We start from the raw sequence: 15,449 nt of genomic DNA on the forward strand, positions 1-15,449 counted from the left end.
TGACCACCTAGGTTTGATGTGGGGGCCATAAAAGGGCCCTGCAGGGAAAAAAAAAAAAAAATTTTCAATTTTCGCGGGGGGAGCGCCCGGTACGCGCACCGGGGAGCGTACCGGGGAGCGTACCCTGGAGAAAAAAGAATGACAGAGTTTTTTAAAAATGTAGCATTTTTATATAAATTGGAGGTAGTTCTGAAAAGAACTGTTTTTTTATTCTTTTTGTTGTTTTATATTTTTTTATTGTTTTTTTGAACATTTTTTACTTTTTTTGGCTTTTCTGAACAATTTTATATTTTTTTTGTAGTTTTTCTGGGGTCAAACAAAACACAGGGAATTGCAAACAGCTCAACTGGAGCAAAAAAAATAGAAAAAAATTAAAGTTGCTTGCTGCAGTGATGGTTGTCTGCAGCTCAATTGAGTAAAGTGATGCTTTGCTCACCATATGAAATTGTTTTGTTGCAATATATGCAAACAAATTTTAATTTTGCAAACCTGGTTTGTACATTAGGGACCATCTCCCTAGCCTCTGCACCCGATGGAGTGGGTTGATTGGAGGCACTTGAAGAAGAAGGATGGGAAGGGTTCCTGGTCAGTTCCCTGACCTCTGCTGCCGAATAATTGTTTGGGTGCTTCCTCTGCATATGTCGAATCATAGTGTGGTTCCCAAAAGAGTACTTCTTCTTTGGGTTCCCTCTTGACAGTTGTTCGCCACAGATGAGGCAAGTCACCTTAGCTGCATTCACTTTTTTTGCACCCCTTGGCATCTTGTAAAAGTCCCAAATAAAATGTTCCTTGGGTCTGTATGGGGGATTGTCCTCAGGCAGAAAGTGCCTCTCCTCCTCCTCCTCTTCGTCCTCCTCTTCTTCTTGACCACCAATGTGGTCTTGTGGTGGTCCTTGTGGTGGTGGTGGAGGTGGTGGTGGTGCAGATGCACCTGCAGCTGCTACTAGTGAAGCCATTTCTCACAGAATGAATGCAGGTCTTCTTCACTCAAACAACAAAGTGAGAATGAGGAAAAAAGGTGGGGTCTTTCATCATTTGGAAACCAAAACTGTTGTGAACCAATCAAAAGTGTTATTTTCAGGTCTCATGACCTGGGCTTTCTCATCATTTGGAAACCAAAAGTGTTCTGAACCAATCAAAAGTGTTATTTTCAGGTCACATGACCCGACGCGCTTACGCTACGCGCCCCGGTGCGTGACCGGGGGCGCGCCCGGCGGCACTTACGTTGCGCAATCGTATGCGCTCGGGTGCTTCCGGGTGCGCTTACGCAGTGCGTCATATGACGCATCACGCGGCTACGCGATACATCTCGATGTTGTTTTCGTTCACGGGAATAGCGCTAACGGGCGCTCACGGTACGCGCCCCGGGGCGCGCCGAAGCACTGCGCTTATCGGTGAGCGCATCGGTTCACACCCCGGGAGCGCTTCGGGGCCTAGAAAATTAAAAAAAAATTAAAAATACTATTACATAATTATACAATATAAAATTCGTTATAAAAAATATTACTTTTCATACCTATAGAGATTTGCTATTAAAAAAACATTGAAATTCACTAAAAAAAACATAGGTTTCACACCATTCATAGTTAGGAATTAGCATTTAAAAAACCTAATAAATTCACTGAAAAAACCATAGGTTTTACACCAGTTATAGTTAGCTGGAATTTTAACCGCATAAAACCATTGAAATTCCCACGTTATAGTTAGTTGGACTCACTATAACTTGCGCGTGCAATGCACTGCTGATGACGTCACATATTACATCACTCATGACATGGTCAGTGACATCACTCATGACATCACTGATGACACCATCCTTGTGACAGAGTGACAGACCTCCTTTCACTGTAATGTAACCCTTGAAACACATATTAAAAAATAGAAACTAAAATTTTCAAAACAATGGAGATACCCATATCAGTTACAACAAACAATTCAGTAATTCCACCATCTATATACACATCCACTTATTCACAAACAGTTCTATATATGTATATGTAAAAGTTGATGGAAGAATAACTGTTTAAATAAGTGTTTAGATGTTTTAAAAAAAAAAATTGATTGGTCAACTGGCTTATCAAGTGTATCTTAGGCAATACATATATTAGTGAGTAATGTTTAAATATTTAAATATAAGGATTAGTGTTTCACTTTCTGTATAAATGGCTGCATGGGTTGGTGAGTAGCTACATGTGTATGTATATGGGTTATTAGATGTTTGTTTTAGTATCAGTATGAGTGTTTGTATGGTTTGGTGGGGGTATTACTTAGCACATAGATGCATGAATAACTGACTCTCTGTATGTGTTTTGAAGACAGCATATGTGCAGGACTGTATGGGTGGATGAGTGTGTATATGTGTGTGTTAGTGAGTGAATGACTGTCTCACTAGTGTCTTTATCAGTAACTACATATGTTTTAATCTAGTATATGTGAATATTGGTGTATGTAAGTGAGTATATGTGAGAGTATGAGATTGTAAGAGTTCCTGTTTAAATAAGTATGTGTTTCTATAAGTGATTGTTTAAGAGAATAAATATGTGTAAATGTCCTTAGAAGTAAGGTGGTAGTGTGTCTATAGCTCTATATGCAAATAAATGGATGTTCAATACTTTATTTGCATGTGTGAGTATGTGTATGAGTAACTTTTGGATGACTGTCGGTGTGTAACAGGATGTATATGTGTATCACTACATATGATGAGTGAGTATATGTATGAGTGACTATATAGAACTGTTTGTGAATGAGTGGATGTGTATATAGATGGTGGAATTACTGAATTGGTTGTTGTAACTGATATGGGTATCTCCATTTTTTTGAAAATTTGAGTTTCTATTTTTGAATATGTGTTTCAAGGGTTACATTACCGTGAAAGGAGGTCTGTCACTCTGTCACAAGGATGGTGTCATCAGTGATGTCATGAGTGATGTCACTGACCATGTCATGAGTGATGTAATATGTGACGTCATCAGCAGTGCATTGCAAGCGCAAGTTATAGTGAGTCCAACTAACTATAACGTGGGAATTTCAATGGTTTTATGCGAGTAAAACTTCCAGCTAACTATAACTGGTGTGAAACCTATGGTTTTTTCAGTGAATTTCAATGGTTTTTTAATAGCAAATCTCTATAGGTATGAAAAGTAATATTTTTTATAACGAATTTTATATTGTATAATTATGTAATATATTTATTTTTTTTGTAAAGTTTTTTTATTTTTTTGGCCGGAGCGCTCCAGGGGCCCGTACCGATGCGCTCACCGGTAAGCGCAGTGTTACAGCGCGCCCCGGGGCGCATACCGGTGAGCGTCCCGTTAGCGCTATTGCCGTGAACGAAAACAACATCGTGACGTATCGCGTAGCCGCGTGATGCGTCATATGACGCACTGCGTAAGCGCACCCGGAAGCACACGATCGCGCAACGTCTCGACACGCTTACGCTGCGCGCCCCGGGGTACGTCCCGGGGCGCGTAGCGCAAGCGCATCGGGTCATGTGATCTGAAAATAACACTTTTCATTGGTGCAGATCAGTTTTGGTTTCCAAATGATGAAAGCCTGGATCATGTGACTTGAAAATAACACTTTTCATTGCTCCAGAAAAGTATTGTTTTCCAAATGATGAAAGCCCCCACCTTTTTTCCTTATTCTGACTTTGTCCTTTGACTGAGGAAGACCTGTTTGGAGATCTGTCTCTAATCTTTTCAACTTTAAAATGGCTACAGTAGCAGCAGCAGCTGGAGCATCTGCACCACCACCACCACCAAGAGGACCACCACAACAATATATTGGTGGTCAGGAAGAAGAAGAGGAGGAGGAGGATGAGGAGGGGAGAGGGGGATTCCTCCCAGAAGACAATACCCCATATAGGCCAAAGGAGCACATAGTATGGGAGTTTTTTTCCATTCCAGAGGGCAAAAAGAAAGTCAATGCACCAAAGGTGACTTGCCTAATCTGTGGCATGGAACTTTCAAGGGGGAACCCTAATAGAAAATATTCATTTGGTAACTACACCATGATTCGCCATATGGAGCGGAAGCACCCGAACAACTATGCTAGGGCAGAGGTCCGATAAATGGCTAGGAACCCTTCTCGATCTTCACCAAGCACCTCCCAAAGAAAGCAACCCACTCCATCGGATCCAGAGGCAAGAGAGACAATGTCTGTAATTCAACCCAAGTTTGCTGATTTCAAAATCGTGTGCAAATTTTGTGGGAAGACACTTTGCTATGGTGAGCAAAGTCTAAAACTCATCCTCTGTGCTGGTGATAACCACAAGTGCCCGAAAAACACCAAATTTTTCCAGATTTTTTTTTGCTCCAGTTGAGCCATTTACAATTCCCTGTTTTTTGTTTCTCTCCATAGAAAAATACAAAAAAAATATAAAACTGTCCAGAAAAGCCAAAAAAAGTAAACAAATTAAAAAAACAATAAAAAAAATATAAAACAACAAAAAGAATAAAAAAACAGTTCTTTTTAGAACTACCTTTAATTTATAAAAATAAACCTATATTTTTAAAGAATCTCTGTCAATCTTTATTCAGAAGGGTTCGCGTACCGGTACGTGCACCGGGGCACGCACCATAGAAAAAAAGAAAAAAAAATTAATGAAGGAGTGAGCATGAGGGAAGAACACAGAGAGAGTAATGTTAAGAGAAAGAGAGCTAGAGAGAGGGATTGTTTATTACATAGTAAAAAACAGAGAAGGTGTAATAGGGTGTAAGTGAGAAAAGTAAAATGAATAAGGGAGCGAAAGAAGGGAAGAGAGAGGAAGAAGACTAAAGTAGAGGTACTGGGAATATGTGAGTGGGTGTTGAAAGAAAAAGGAAGGACAGTAAAGAATGGGGAATGAAAGGTAGTGATGGAACCGGGATCAATGAACAACGGTGAGGGAGGGTGAGAACAGAGCAGTGAGTGTAAGTAAAGAGGGGTGAAAGAGGGTGAAAAAAATGAATTAGGATAAGACATGGGGAGTGACATGGGGAGTGACAGAGAGAAAGGACAGAGAGAGTAAAGGAAACAGTGCCGGAAAGGGTCTGAGTGAAACAGCAAAGAAAGGTAAGTAAGGCAGTGTGGGTGACTTATAGGGACTCAGTGGGTGTAGGTGGGGGTGTGGGTGTGTAAGATGTGTCTGTGGGTGTGGGTGTGTGGGGTGTTGCGGTGTGGGTGGAGGTGTGGGTGTGTGAGATATGTGTGAGGGGTGTGTGGGTGTGGGGGGTATGTGTGTGGGATGTGTGTGTGTGTGTGGAGTGTGTGTGTGTGTGTGTGTGTGTGTGTGTATGTGTGTGTGTGTGTGTGTGTGTGTGTGTGTGTGTGTGAGGAGTGTGTGTGGGGGTGTGTGTGTGTGAGGTGTGTGTGTGGTGTGTGTGTGGAGTGTATGTCGGAGGCGTGTGTATGTGTTGGAAAGGGGATGAGGTGTGTGTGTAGGAGTGAAGTAAATAATTAAGAAAAAGAGAATGAGTGAGGAAGCAAAGGAAGGAAAAGAGGGTAAGTGAAGTAAAGAATGGGGACTGAAAGAAGTTGAATATGAGAGGAGAAATAGGGAAAGGGGAGTAAACATGGAGAATAAGAATAAGTGAGGGAAGCAGAGTAAAGAAACAGGAGTGAGGTTGGTTGAGATATTAGTGAGGTTAAAGCAAAGGGTGATGACAAACTACATTTTTTTGTCACACTTACCATATAATAAATGTAACTTTAATTACATTTTTTACTACACTTTGTATCTGTGAAAGAGAGAAGAAAAAATAAGTTATAATTAGTAAAATATGTATTTTAAATTAAAAGATACAAATGAAGAGGTTAAAAATCATAACAGAGTATTTAGAAATAAAGTAAGAGTGAAGGACACAGAAAGGGAAATAAAGTAAGGTAGAAGGACAAAAAGAGAGAAAAAGAAATAGAAGGAGAGCAAATTACTAAGAGTAAGGCATATACATTCACTGACAGAGAGGAAGAGAAGAACAGAGAAATGAACTGAAGGTAAGAAAGATACTAAAACAATGTGAGTTAGCAAAACTAAATGAGGAAACAGTAGTCAGTAAAAAGATAATGACTGAGACGGAAAAGAGTCTAATTAAGGATACATTTAGAAAAATGAGGAATGGAAGATAACTGAGAGTAAGTGAAGAACAGTCATAGAGTGAAGGGATGAAGGGAGAGAGGATAATATAGAAGCATTGAGGGAAAAGGAGTGAGGAAGTTAGTAGACAGACAGACTAAGAGAAAAACTGAGTGAAGTGGAGTACAATGAGTGAGCAAAGGAAATGAGTAAGGGAGCAAAAAACGGAAAGAAAGGAGAAGAGGACTAAAACAGTGGTACTGAGAGAAAATGATTTGGTGATGAAAGTAAAGAGAAGGACACTGAAAGAAAGTAAATGAGGGATAGTAATGGAACCAGAGTAAAAGAAATGGGATGAAGAACGATGAGAGAGGAGCAGTGAAGTTGTTGTAAAAGAAATGAAAGAAGGTAGATAAACACAAGGGAACATAACACAAGGAGAGTGAGGCACTGAGGACATAGAGGTAGTGAACGAAAAATAGAGAGAAGAGGTCAAAAGAAAAGAGCAAACAAAGATAAGCGAGGGAGAGTGGGTGATTTATAGTGATAAAGTGTGACAATACTGCTGAGTGAGTAAAGAGGAATTACTAAAAGAGCAAAGGAGGAAAATACGGAAAAGGGAAGTAAAACAGAGAGACTGAAAGCTGAAAAGTTATGCAAGGGAGAGAGGGGATGCAGACAGTTGAAATGAGACTGAGGTGTTGTGAAAGAAGTGGAGTAAAGGAACGGGGTGAGAGAGAGTGAGAGAAAGACATTATAAGTGAGTAAAAAGAGCTGAAAGAGGGTGTAAAAAGGAAAGTGAGTGTCAGACAATGGGAATACAATTTAAATTACACAATACAAAGTATAGAATAACTTGTACAACATGTTACATAGTATATTTTTGCTGTTCTCAGAATATATTGAATTTCACTTAAAACAGTGAGTTCAAATTACTCATCATATGACAGCGGGGGAAAAAAACACAATCTAAAAGATTGTGTTTTTAAAAAACCTTAGATACTGACAAATGACAAATGTACACTAATCTTTGATTCACTTACTTTTCCTTTAGGCCAAATAGTATATCATGAAGGTCCTTTTCTCGTTGGAAAGTACTCTGCTGTTCACTAAAAAATCAATTTCATCGACTTTCTAGAAGAAAAGTTCCAAGAACATCTGAAATATTTTCATTATTTTTATATACTCCTTTTTTTCAGTCATGACTCTCTACTCATTCCTTTACTTTTCCTTTAGGCTAAATAGTGTCAGATATATGAGTATATTTTCAAATTAATTATTAGAAACTCTGAAATTACCGTTTTTCCGACGTTCTGAAAGAAAGGCTCATTCAACATTTTCACAATATTTAACTATTCGTAAAACCATCTCTGACTCACTCCTGTTCATCATTTTGTATAATATTGATATCACTTACTATGAGATCCACTTACAGTACCTATATGACAAGTCAATTTTTTATATTATCTTGACCACTTTTACTCAGAATATAATGTTAAACAGCAAACTAACCTTTATTAACTGCTCCCGTCTTCATAGGCCAATTACCTTTACTTAAATTTTGGTTCTAAAAACACTAGGTATGAATTTTTTAAGTCAAAAGGCAAACATTGTTTGAAAGTCAAATGAGTGTCATTACAATGGGTCCAACCTTTACGACTTTTTAAATAGCATGTGTAATGCCCTGATGTTGTTGAAACGATGGATTTGGGCCCAGATCTTTGGACTGGGGTGAATGTGTGACATTGATCCACATTCTGTCCATCACTGTTGTGTTTGCAGTTACCGCTCTAAGTGTACTGGGGATGCTCAGACGTGAGTCCCAGGCACTCCACACCACTGGAATCAAGCTAGCCGGGCTGATGAGAGGTGTTACCTCGAAACCGGGCCGGTCCTCGGATGCTTGTTTCCGTTCTGGGAAAGACATGGCTTTTGTAGTTCGGACTGGACTGTTCCCATGGGGCACAGGGTCAGCGCTGATTTGCATATCGCCATTGTCTAACCCAGGGTGGTGTGGAGTGGAAAAACGATGGATTTGGGCCCAGATCTTTGGACTGGGGTGAATGTGTGACATTGATCCACATTCTGTCCATCACTGTTGTGTTTGCAGTTACCGCTCTAAGTGTACTGGGGATGCTCAGACGTGAGTCCCAGGCACTCCACACCACTGGAATCAAGCTAGCCGGGCTGATGAGAGGTGTTACCTCGAAACCGGGCCGGTCCTCGGATGCTTGTTTCCGTTCTGGGAAAGACATGGCTTTTGTAGTTCGGACTGGACTGTTCCCATGGGGCACAGGGTCAGCGCTGATTTGCATATCGCCATTGTCTAACCCAGGGTGGTGTGGAGTGGAAAAACGATGGATTTGGGCCCAGATCTTTGGACTGGGGTGAATGTGTGACATTGATCCACATTCTGTCCATCACTGTTGTGTTTGCAGTTACCGCTCTAAGTGTACTGGGGATGCTCAGACGTGAGTCCCAGGCACTCCACACCACTGGAATCAAGCTAGCCGGGCTGATGAGAGGTGTTACCTCGAAACCGGGCCGGTCCTCGGATGCTTGTTTCCGTTCTGGGAAAGACATGGCTTTTGTAGTTCGGACTGGACTGTTCCCATGGGGCACAGGGTCAGCGCTGATTTGCATATCGCCATTGTCTAACCCAGGGTGGTGTGGAGTGGAAAAACGATGGATTTGGGCCCAGATCTTTGGACTGGGGTGAATGTGTGACATTGATCCACATTCTGTCCATCACTGTTGTGTTTGCAGTTACCGCTCTAAGTGTACTGGGGATGCTCAGACGTGAGTCCCAGGCACTCCACACCACTGGAATCAAGCTAGCCGGGCTGATGAGAGGTGTTACCTCGAAACCGGGCCGGTCCTCGGATGCTTGTTTCCGTTCTGGGAAAGACATGGCTTTTGTAGTTCGGACTGGACTGTTCCCATGGGGCACAGGGTCAGCGCTGATTTGCATATCGCCATTGTCTAACCCAGGGTGGTGTGGAGTGGAAAAACGATGGATTTGGGCCCAGATCTTTGGACTGGGGTGAATGTGTGACATTGATCCACATTCTGTCCATCACTGTTGTGTTTGCAGTTACCGCTCTAAGTGTACTGGGGATGCTCAGACGTGAGTCCCAGGCACTCCACACCACTGGAATCAAGCTAGCCGGGCTGATGAGAGGTGTTACCTCGAAACCGGGCCGGTCCTCGGATGCTTGTTTCCGTTCTGGGAAAGACATGGCTTTTGTAGTTCGGACTGGACTGTTCCCATGGGGCACAGGGTCAGCGCTGATTTGCATATCGCCATTGTCTAACCCAGGGTGGTGTGGAGTGGAAAAACGATGGATTTGGGCCCAGATCTTTGGACTGGGGTGAATGTGTGACATTGATCCACATTCTGTCCATCACTGTTGTGTTTGCAGTTACCGCTCTAAGTGTACTGGGGATGCTCAGACGTGAGTCCCAGGCACTCCACACCACTGGAATCAAGCTAGCCGGGCTGATGAGAGGTGTTACCTCGAAACCGGGCCGGTCCTCGGATGCTTGTTTCCGTTCTGGGAAAGACATGGCTTTTGTAGTTCGGACTGGACTGTTCCCATGGGGCACAGGGTCAGCGCTGATTTGCATATCGCCATTGTCTAACCCAGGGTGGTGTGGAGTGGAAAAACGATGGATTTGGGCCCAGATCTTTGGACTGGGGTGAATGTGTGACATTGATCCACATTCTGTCCATCACTGTTGTGTTTGCAGTTACCGCTCTAAGTGTACTGGGGATGCTCAGACGTGAGTCCCAGGCACTCCACACCACTGGAATCAAGCTAGCCGGGCTGATGAGAGGTGTTACCTCGAAACCGGGCCGGTCCTCGGATGCTTGTTTCCGTTCTGGGAAAGACATGGCTTTTGTAGTTCGGACTGGACTGTTCCCATGGGGCACAGGGTCAGCGCTGATTTGCATATCGCCATTGTCTAACCCAGGGTGGTGTGGAGTGGAAAAACGATGGATTTGGGCCCAGATCTTTGGACTGGGGTGAATGTGTGACATTGATCCACATTCTGTCCATCACTGTTGTGTTTGCAGTTACCGCTCTAAGTGTACTGGGGATGCTCAGACGTGAGTCCCAGGCACTCCACACCACTGGAATCAAGCTAGCCGGGCTGATGAGAGGTGTTACCTCGAAACCGGGCCGGTCCTCGGATGCTTGTTTCCGTTCTGGGAAAGACATGGCTTTTGTAGTTCGGACTGGACTGTTCCCATGGGGCACAGGGTCAGCGCTGATTTGCATATCGCCATTGTCTAACCCAGGGTGGTGTGGAGTGGAAAAACGATGGATTTGGGCCCAGATCTTTGGACTGGGGTGAATGTGTGACATTGATCCACATTCTGTCCATCACTGTTGTGTTTGCAGTTGTTGAAGGACCGTCATGATAAATAATAGCTACAGTTGTAAAAGTTCTTCCTGAAATTGATAACTGAGAAGCCACAAAATTGTTAATAGAAGTTGTCAATTTACTTCCATCAGGTCTACATCGTTGGAACATTAAAATGAAATACTGACCATAATTTTGTAAAAATAATGTAGAGAGCATTGCAGACTTACATTGAGTACACACCATATTGTGATCAGCTGCTTTAATTAGATTATTAAAAGACACTGATTTGCAGTCTGGTAAAGTCAAATATATAAATCTTTCAGTGTCTATTCTAGTACTACTTGATAAACTACAATTGTCGCAATCATGCTGCCATTGATAAGAAAGACTAAAAATATTTTTTATATCTACTCCTTCATCTTGCAATACATCAAACATATACATTAAAAATTCCTGACAATCCTGCTGAATATTCTGTAAACATTGATTTTGACCAGAACATATGTCTAGAAGATTTCGAATTTCTGAAACACTTTCTATTTTTGCTCTATCACTGCTACATTTCTGAAACACAGAATTCAATAAACAGTAGAATGTTTCATCCCGATTTTCAACAATCTGTTCTTGTAAATTTTGAAGAAAAAAAACAACATTAAGCACTACATTAGCATAGCAGTTGACACCAGAACTGTTTTCAAACTGAAATCCAACAACATCTTCAACAGAATCCCTTTTCTTTCTGCTTACAATTACAGTTTCATCTACTTTTTGTCTTTTTGCTAGTACCTCACTGCAATTATTCTCATTTCTTCTTTTTCGGCCTACCACACGTTTTTCAAACAGAGGATATTGAGGCAAATGTGGAGCATATTCTCTTCTTAACCTATTATATTCTTTAACACAATCTAGATCTGCACAAATCTTTGACTCATCACACTCAACCAAGTACAATCCTGATAAAGTTCTGACTCGTGATAATGCCACATATGCCATACCTTCTTCAAACACAGAAGTTCCAATGTTCACCAGAGCACTATCTACACTTAAACCTTGAGATTTATGAATTGTCACCGCATATGCCAGACAAATAGGGAACTGTTTTCGGCGAACATATAAGTCTTTCACAAGCAAATATCTAGCAGAACAACAACTGATTTGTTGTACTTCCTCAATGCCATCAAATTAAATTTTTAGAAATTCAATTCCATCTCTATTTCTGTAATTCACAAAATCAACATGACCCATTGCTCCATTTACCAGACCTCTTTCAACATGTAAATTCCTTCTCAAAATGATACGACAATTTAAACACACATTCAGAGTCTTTTCAAAACCAGCAGTTTTAGATATACTCTTCTCTAATGAATCCAATTTTGATTTCAAATTTTCAGACAAAATAATTGTTGCTCCCATATGCTCTATTTTATCTACAGCTTCCAGTTTCACAATCTCTTCATTTTCTAACTTTAACATTTTGTTGTTGAACATAGAACATTCTTTCACAGTTGGCATCAAACATATCCCAGATTTGTTGTCAGTAATTTTCTTAACAATATCCTCTGGAAGAATGTTTTCATCTGGATACAAGTTTGAAATTAATCGTGCATGTAAAGCTTCCTTCCCATGCTCACTTAGTTTTCCGATTCTTAAATCTTGTAGAATATTTTTATAATCTTCATCCTTTGCCTGTCGCATATTTTGAAGCAGTTCTGCATATTTGAAGTTTAACCATATATTAACGTTTCCAATGCTTCCTAGGCACTTCCTGGTATCTTCATGCCTGAGCATTTTAAACACAGGTTGTCCTTTTACTGGAGTCAACTGCAGTAGATCTCCAAAAACAATAATGTGTTTTCCTCCAAATAAGACATCATAGTCTGTTCTAAGAATTTCTTGCATTCTCAGATGCACAAAAGCAAGCATTATATTTGAGACCATGCTTACTTCATCAATGATAAGAAGTTTCATTTTCTTCAGGATTCTCGAAACTTCAGAACACGCATCTCCAGATAACTTGTGGTATTGCAATTTATTATCATGCTCAACTGGTAGCATCAGTAAACGATGTAATGTAATCCCTTTGATGTTATGTGCTGTCAGTCCAGTTGGAGCGGTTACAACACAAGACAGCGGTGATTCAGTCCTTTTCTGCAAATAAGTTGCAATTGCTTTAACCAAAAAACTTTTTCCAGTTCCCGCTTCTCCACTCACGTACAGTCGGACAGGCTTAAATGATGTACATGAGCACTCTTTTTTCTCATGACTGAATCCATGTTCAATCTGTTCTGTGACTTCGTCATATATCTGTTTCTGTTCAATGTTTAGTTGTTTCACCAAATCTTGTAAGTTAATTACATCCTCTTCAGCTTGTTCCATAGCTCTTTCCACCTCATCCATGGCAGTCGCAGCCTCATTTTGAATACTTGGTCCTCCTAGTGGATCCTGACTCAACCAAGTAGAACTCTGACTGCCTTGAGAACTGTCTCTAGCAATCTCTGCAGCAATTGTGGCTTCTTGCTCTATTTCTTCGTTCAACATTTGCAGATAATTTGGAAAAACAGGACATTCTAGGTATTCTTGGTTGCATTAAAAGAATCTTCGTAACAGAGAAAATCTCCAAGTAGTTCCTCTTCTGTACTCCATGGTTTAAAGAGTTGCAAAAGAGCCAAATAGAAAAATTCCCTTTTGTCTGGATTTTCGCAACTCAATTTTTGATGATTAATCAAATGACCTTTTTCTCTGTTTCACTAGACATCCTTCCCATCCAATGACAGCATATATTCCATTATTGATATCTTCTCTGATGTTTCTCTAATATACCTTTGCAGAACTTCATAGAGACAAGCGTTCTCAAGATGAGGACTTCTATTTGGATAGTTTGTATCCAACATGTTTGTCTTCAAAATATCTGTACTTTCTGGTTCTTTCTCCGCCAAATACTCTATTTCTTCTACAGATTTCAAAACTCGGTTTCGTGTTGCAGCAAGACCTAGACTCACCCAAATGATGGTTCTAGATTTGGCATATAGACTTGCTGATGACAATCGATCAGAACATTCATATGCTCCAATTTCTCGATGTGACAACATCTTCAGACTGTAACTGTATAATTTCTTGCTTAGACTCTTTTCATGTGAAATGTCCTCCCACATTTCCTTCAGTTCTGTCTTTTCTTTTTGTGTGATGTAAGACGTCACATATCGAGCCACAGCAATAGAGTTGTCAGCAACAAACTGAATATCCATGTTAGCATTCCACATGGACAAAATCACTGGGTTGTAGTTGTTGATGTACTTGGACTCTTCGTTTCTTTTTAAATTGTATGTATTTTTTAGTGATTTCCTCGTCACAGTATGTCGTAGAGAAGACATCAAATTATTTACTCTTCCTTTAGAAATCACTGGTCGTGGAAAGCCAAAACGACATTTTGTGTAGAACTTTTCCTTGTTTTTGAATTTTCGATGACAATACTTCCCACAACGATGGGATTGAAAGCGTAAAACTTGTTGCCTTAAACTGTTTTCCTCGGTAGTTTTCGGAACAGCACATGTTGAATACTCTTCAATGAAACTCATCACTGTTTCATTCGAATCTGTTCCAAATTTGGGTGCATCTTTAATCCACAACAACATATGTATGTGAGGAGCACCTCTCGCTTGATACTCCTTTCTCCAAAAGAAATCCAAAACCTTTCCAAGGGGAGGATTTTTTTTGTTGGTAATGAAAGACATCATAGCTTCAAATCTATGATAGAAATATCTGCATACATTCACTGGATCCAAAGAACACAGTTCTCCAGGTGTTTTGAATTCTATATTTTGTATATTTGCATTTGCCTCGCGTATAAATTGAAGTAAGTCATCCCATGCATACTCGGCACAGCTAAGAGTAAGGAACCATGTAGGAGTTCCTAAGTTTCTTAGCATACATTTCAATTCCCCATGACGACGGTACCAATACTCATTTGTACCACGCTGACATGCCATGAGATTGATTAGATGAGATTCCAAAATATTATCTTTCAGATTGACTTTCTCCATAAAGTCCCTCGCCGAAACATTTTGTAGATGTGCTCCACTTTTCAGTATATGGTTTACTGCATAAGAAAGCCCAGACAAGTCACTTTCATACAGTAGATGAAACAAATATGGGATGCATTGACGAAACCTTGGATCTTCAGCATATAATCTTAAAGTCCGGTATTCAGATGCAGGAATTTGAAGTGCTCGATCGTCATATCCTCCACCTCGACCTGTTGGAACTAAATGTGGAAAACAACGAGCTTCCAAACTTTCTTCCCATACACTAATGGGACTTCCTTTTGCTGGTTTCATTTGAAACAATTCAATTGCATTGCCCATTACTTCTCTGGAATGCAAAGGATGAACAGTATAATGTTCATATATTTCTTCATTTTTAGACACATCAACTTTTTCAATTTGGCCGCCTGAACAATCACTGTCTTCTTCTGCAGCTATTTCCTCTGCTGCAACACATACATGTTTGTAGTACTCATTGTTTTTGACTAAATACAACGTTGCCTTTTTGACTTTCCTAACATCCACTAAATCTTGCCAGATTTTCTTACTCTTTGTCGGAACCCCATTAACTAGAATAACTACAGGTTCCTCTTCCACTTTCTCTACACCAATTGTATCAATATTTTTCTTGAAATCTAGAGGCAAATAAACAACTCTTCCCTTTAATCCTCTCTGCAAATCTGAAGGGAATTTCCCTATCTTAGGCTCCATGCGAACAATAGCCTGAAAAGGATGGACACATTGAATCAGAATAGATTCATATGTATTTAAATCCATCAATTCAGCAGGAATGTCTACCAACTCAAGATTATTATGAACAGCTCTAGCAGGCTTTCTGTTTTCATTTAATTTATTATAACAATATTTACAAATACGCTGATCAGAACTCAAATCAAAAGAATTCTCCACCAACAAATAAGTTGCAAAATTCTTCCATTCACTATTATTTTCCATTTCACTTTTTGCATATAAATCAACTAACCAAG

This window comes from Lissotriton helveticus, chromosome 2_1 (assembly GCF_964261635.1).
Source record: "Lissotriton helveticus chromosome 2_1, aLisHel1.1, whole genome shotgun sequence".
Taxonomy (NCBI): Eukaryota; Metazoa; Chordata; class Amphibia; order Caudata; family Salamandridae; genus Lissotriton; species Lissotriton helveticus.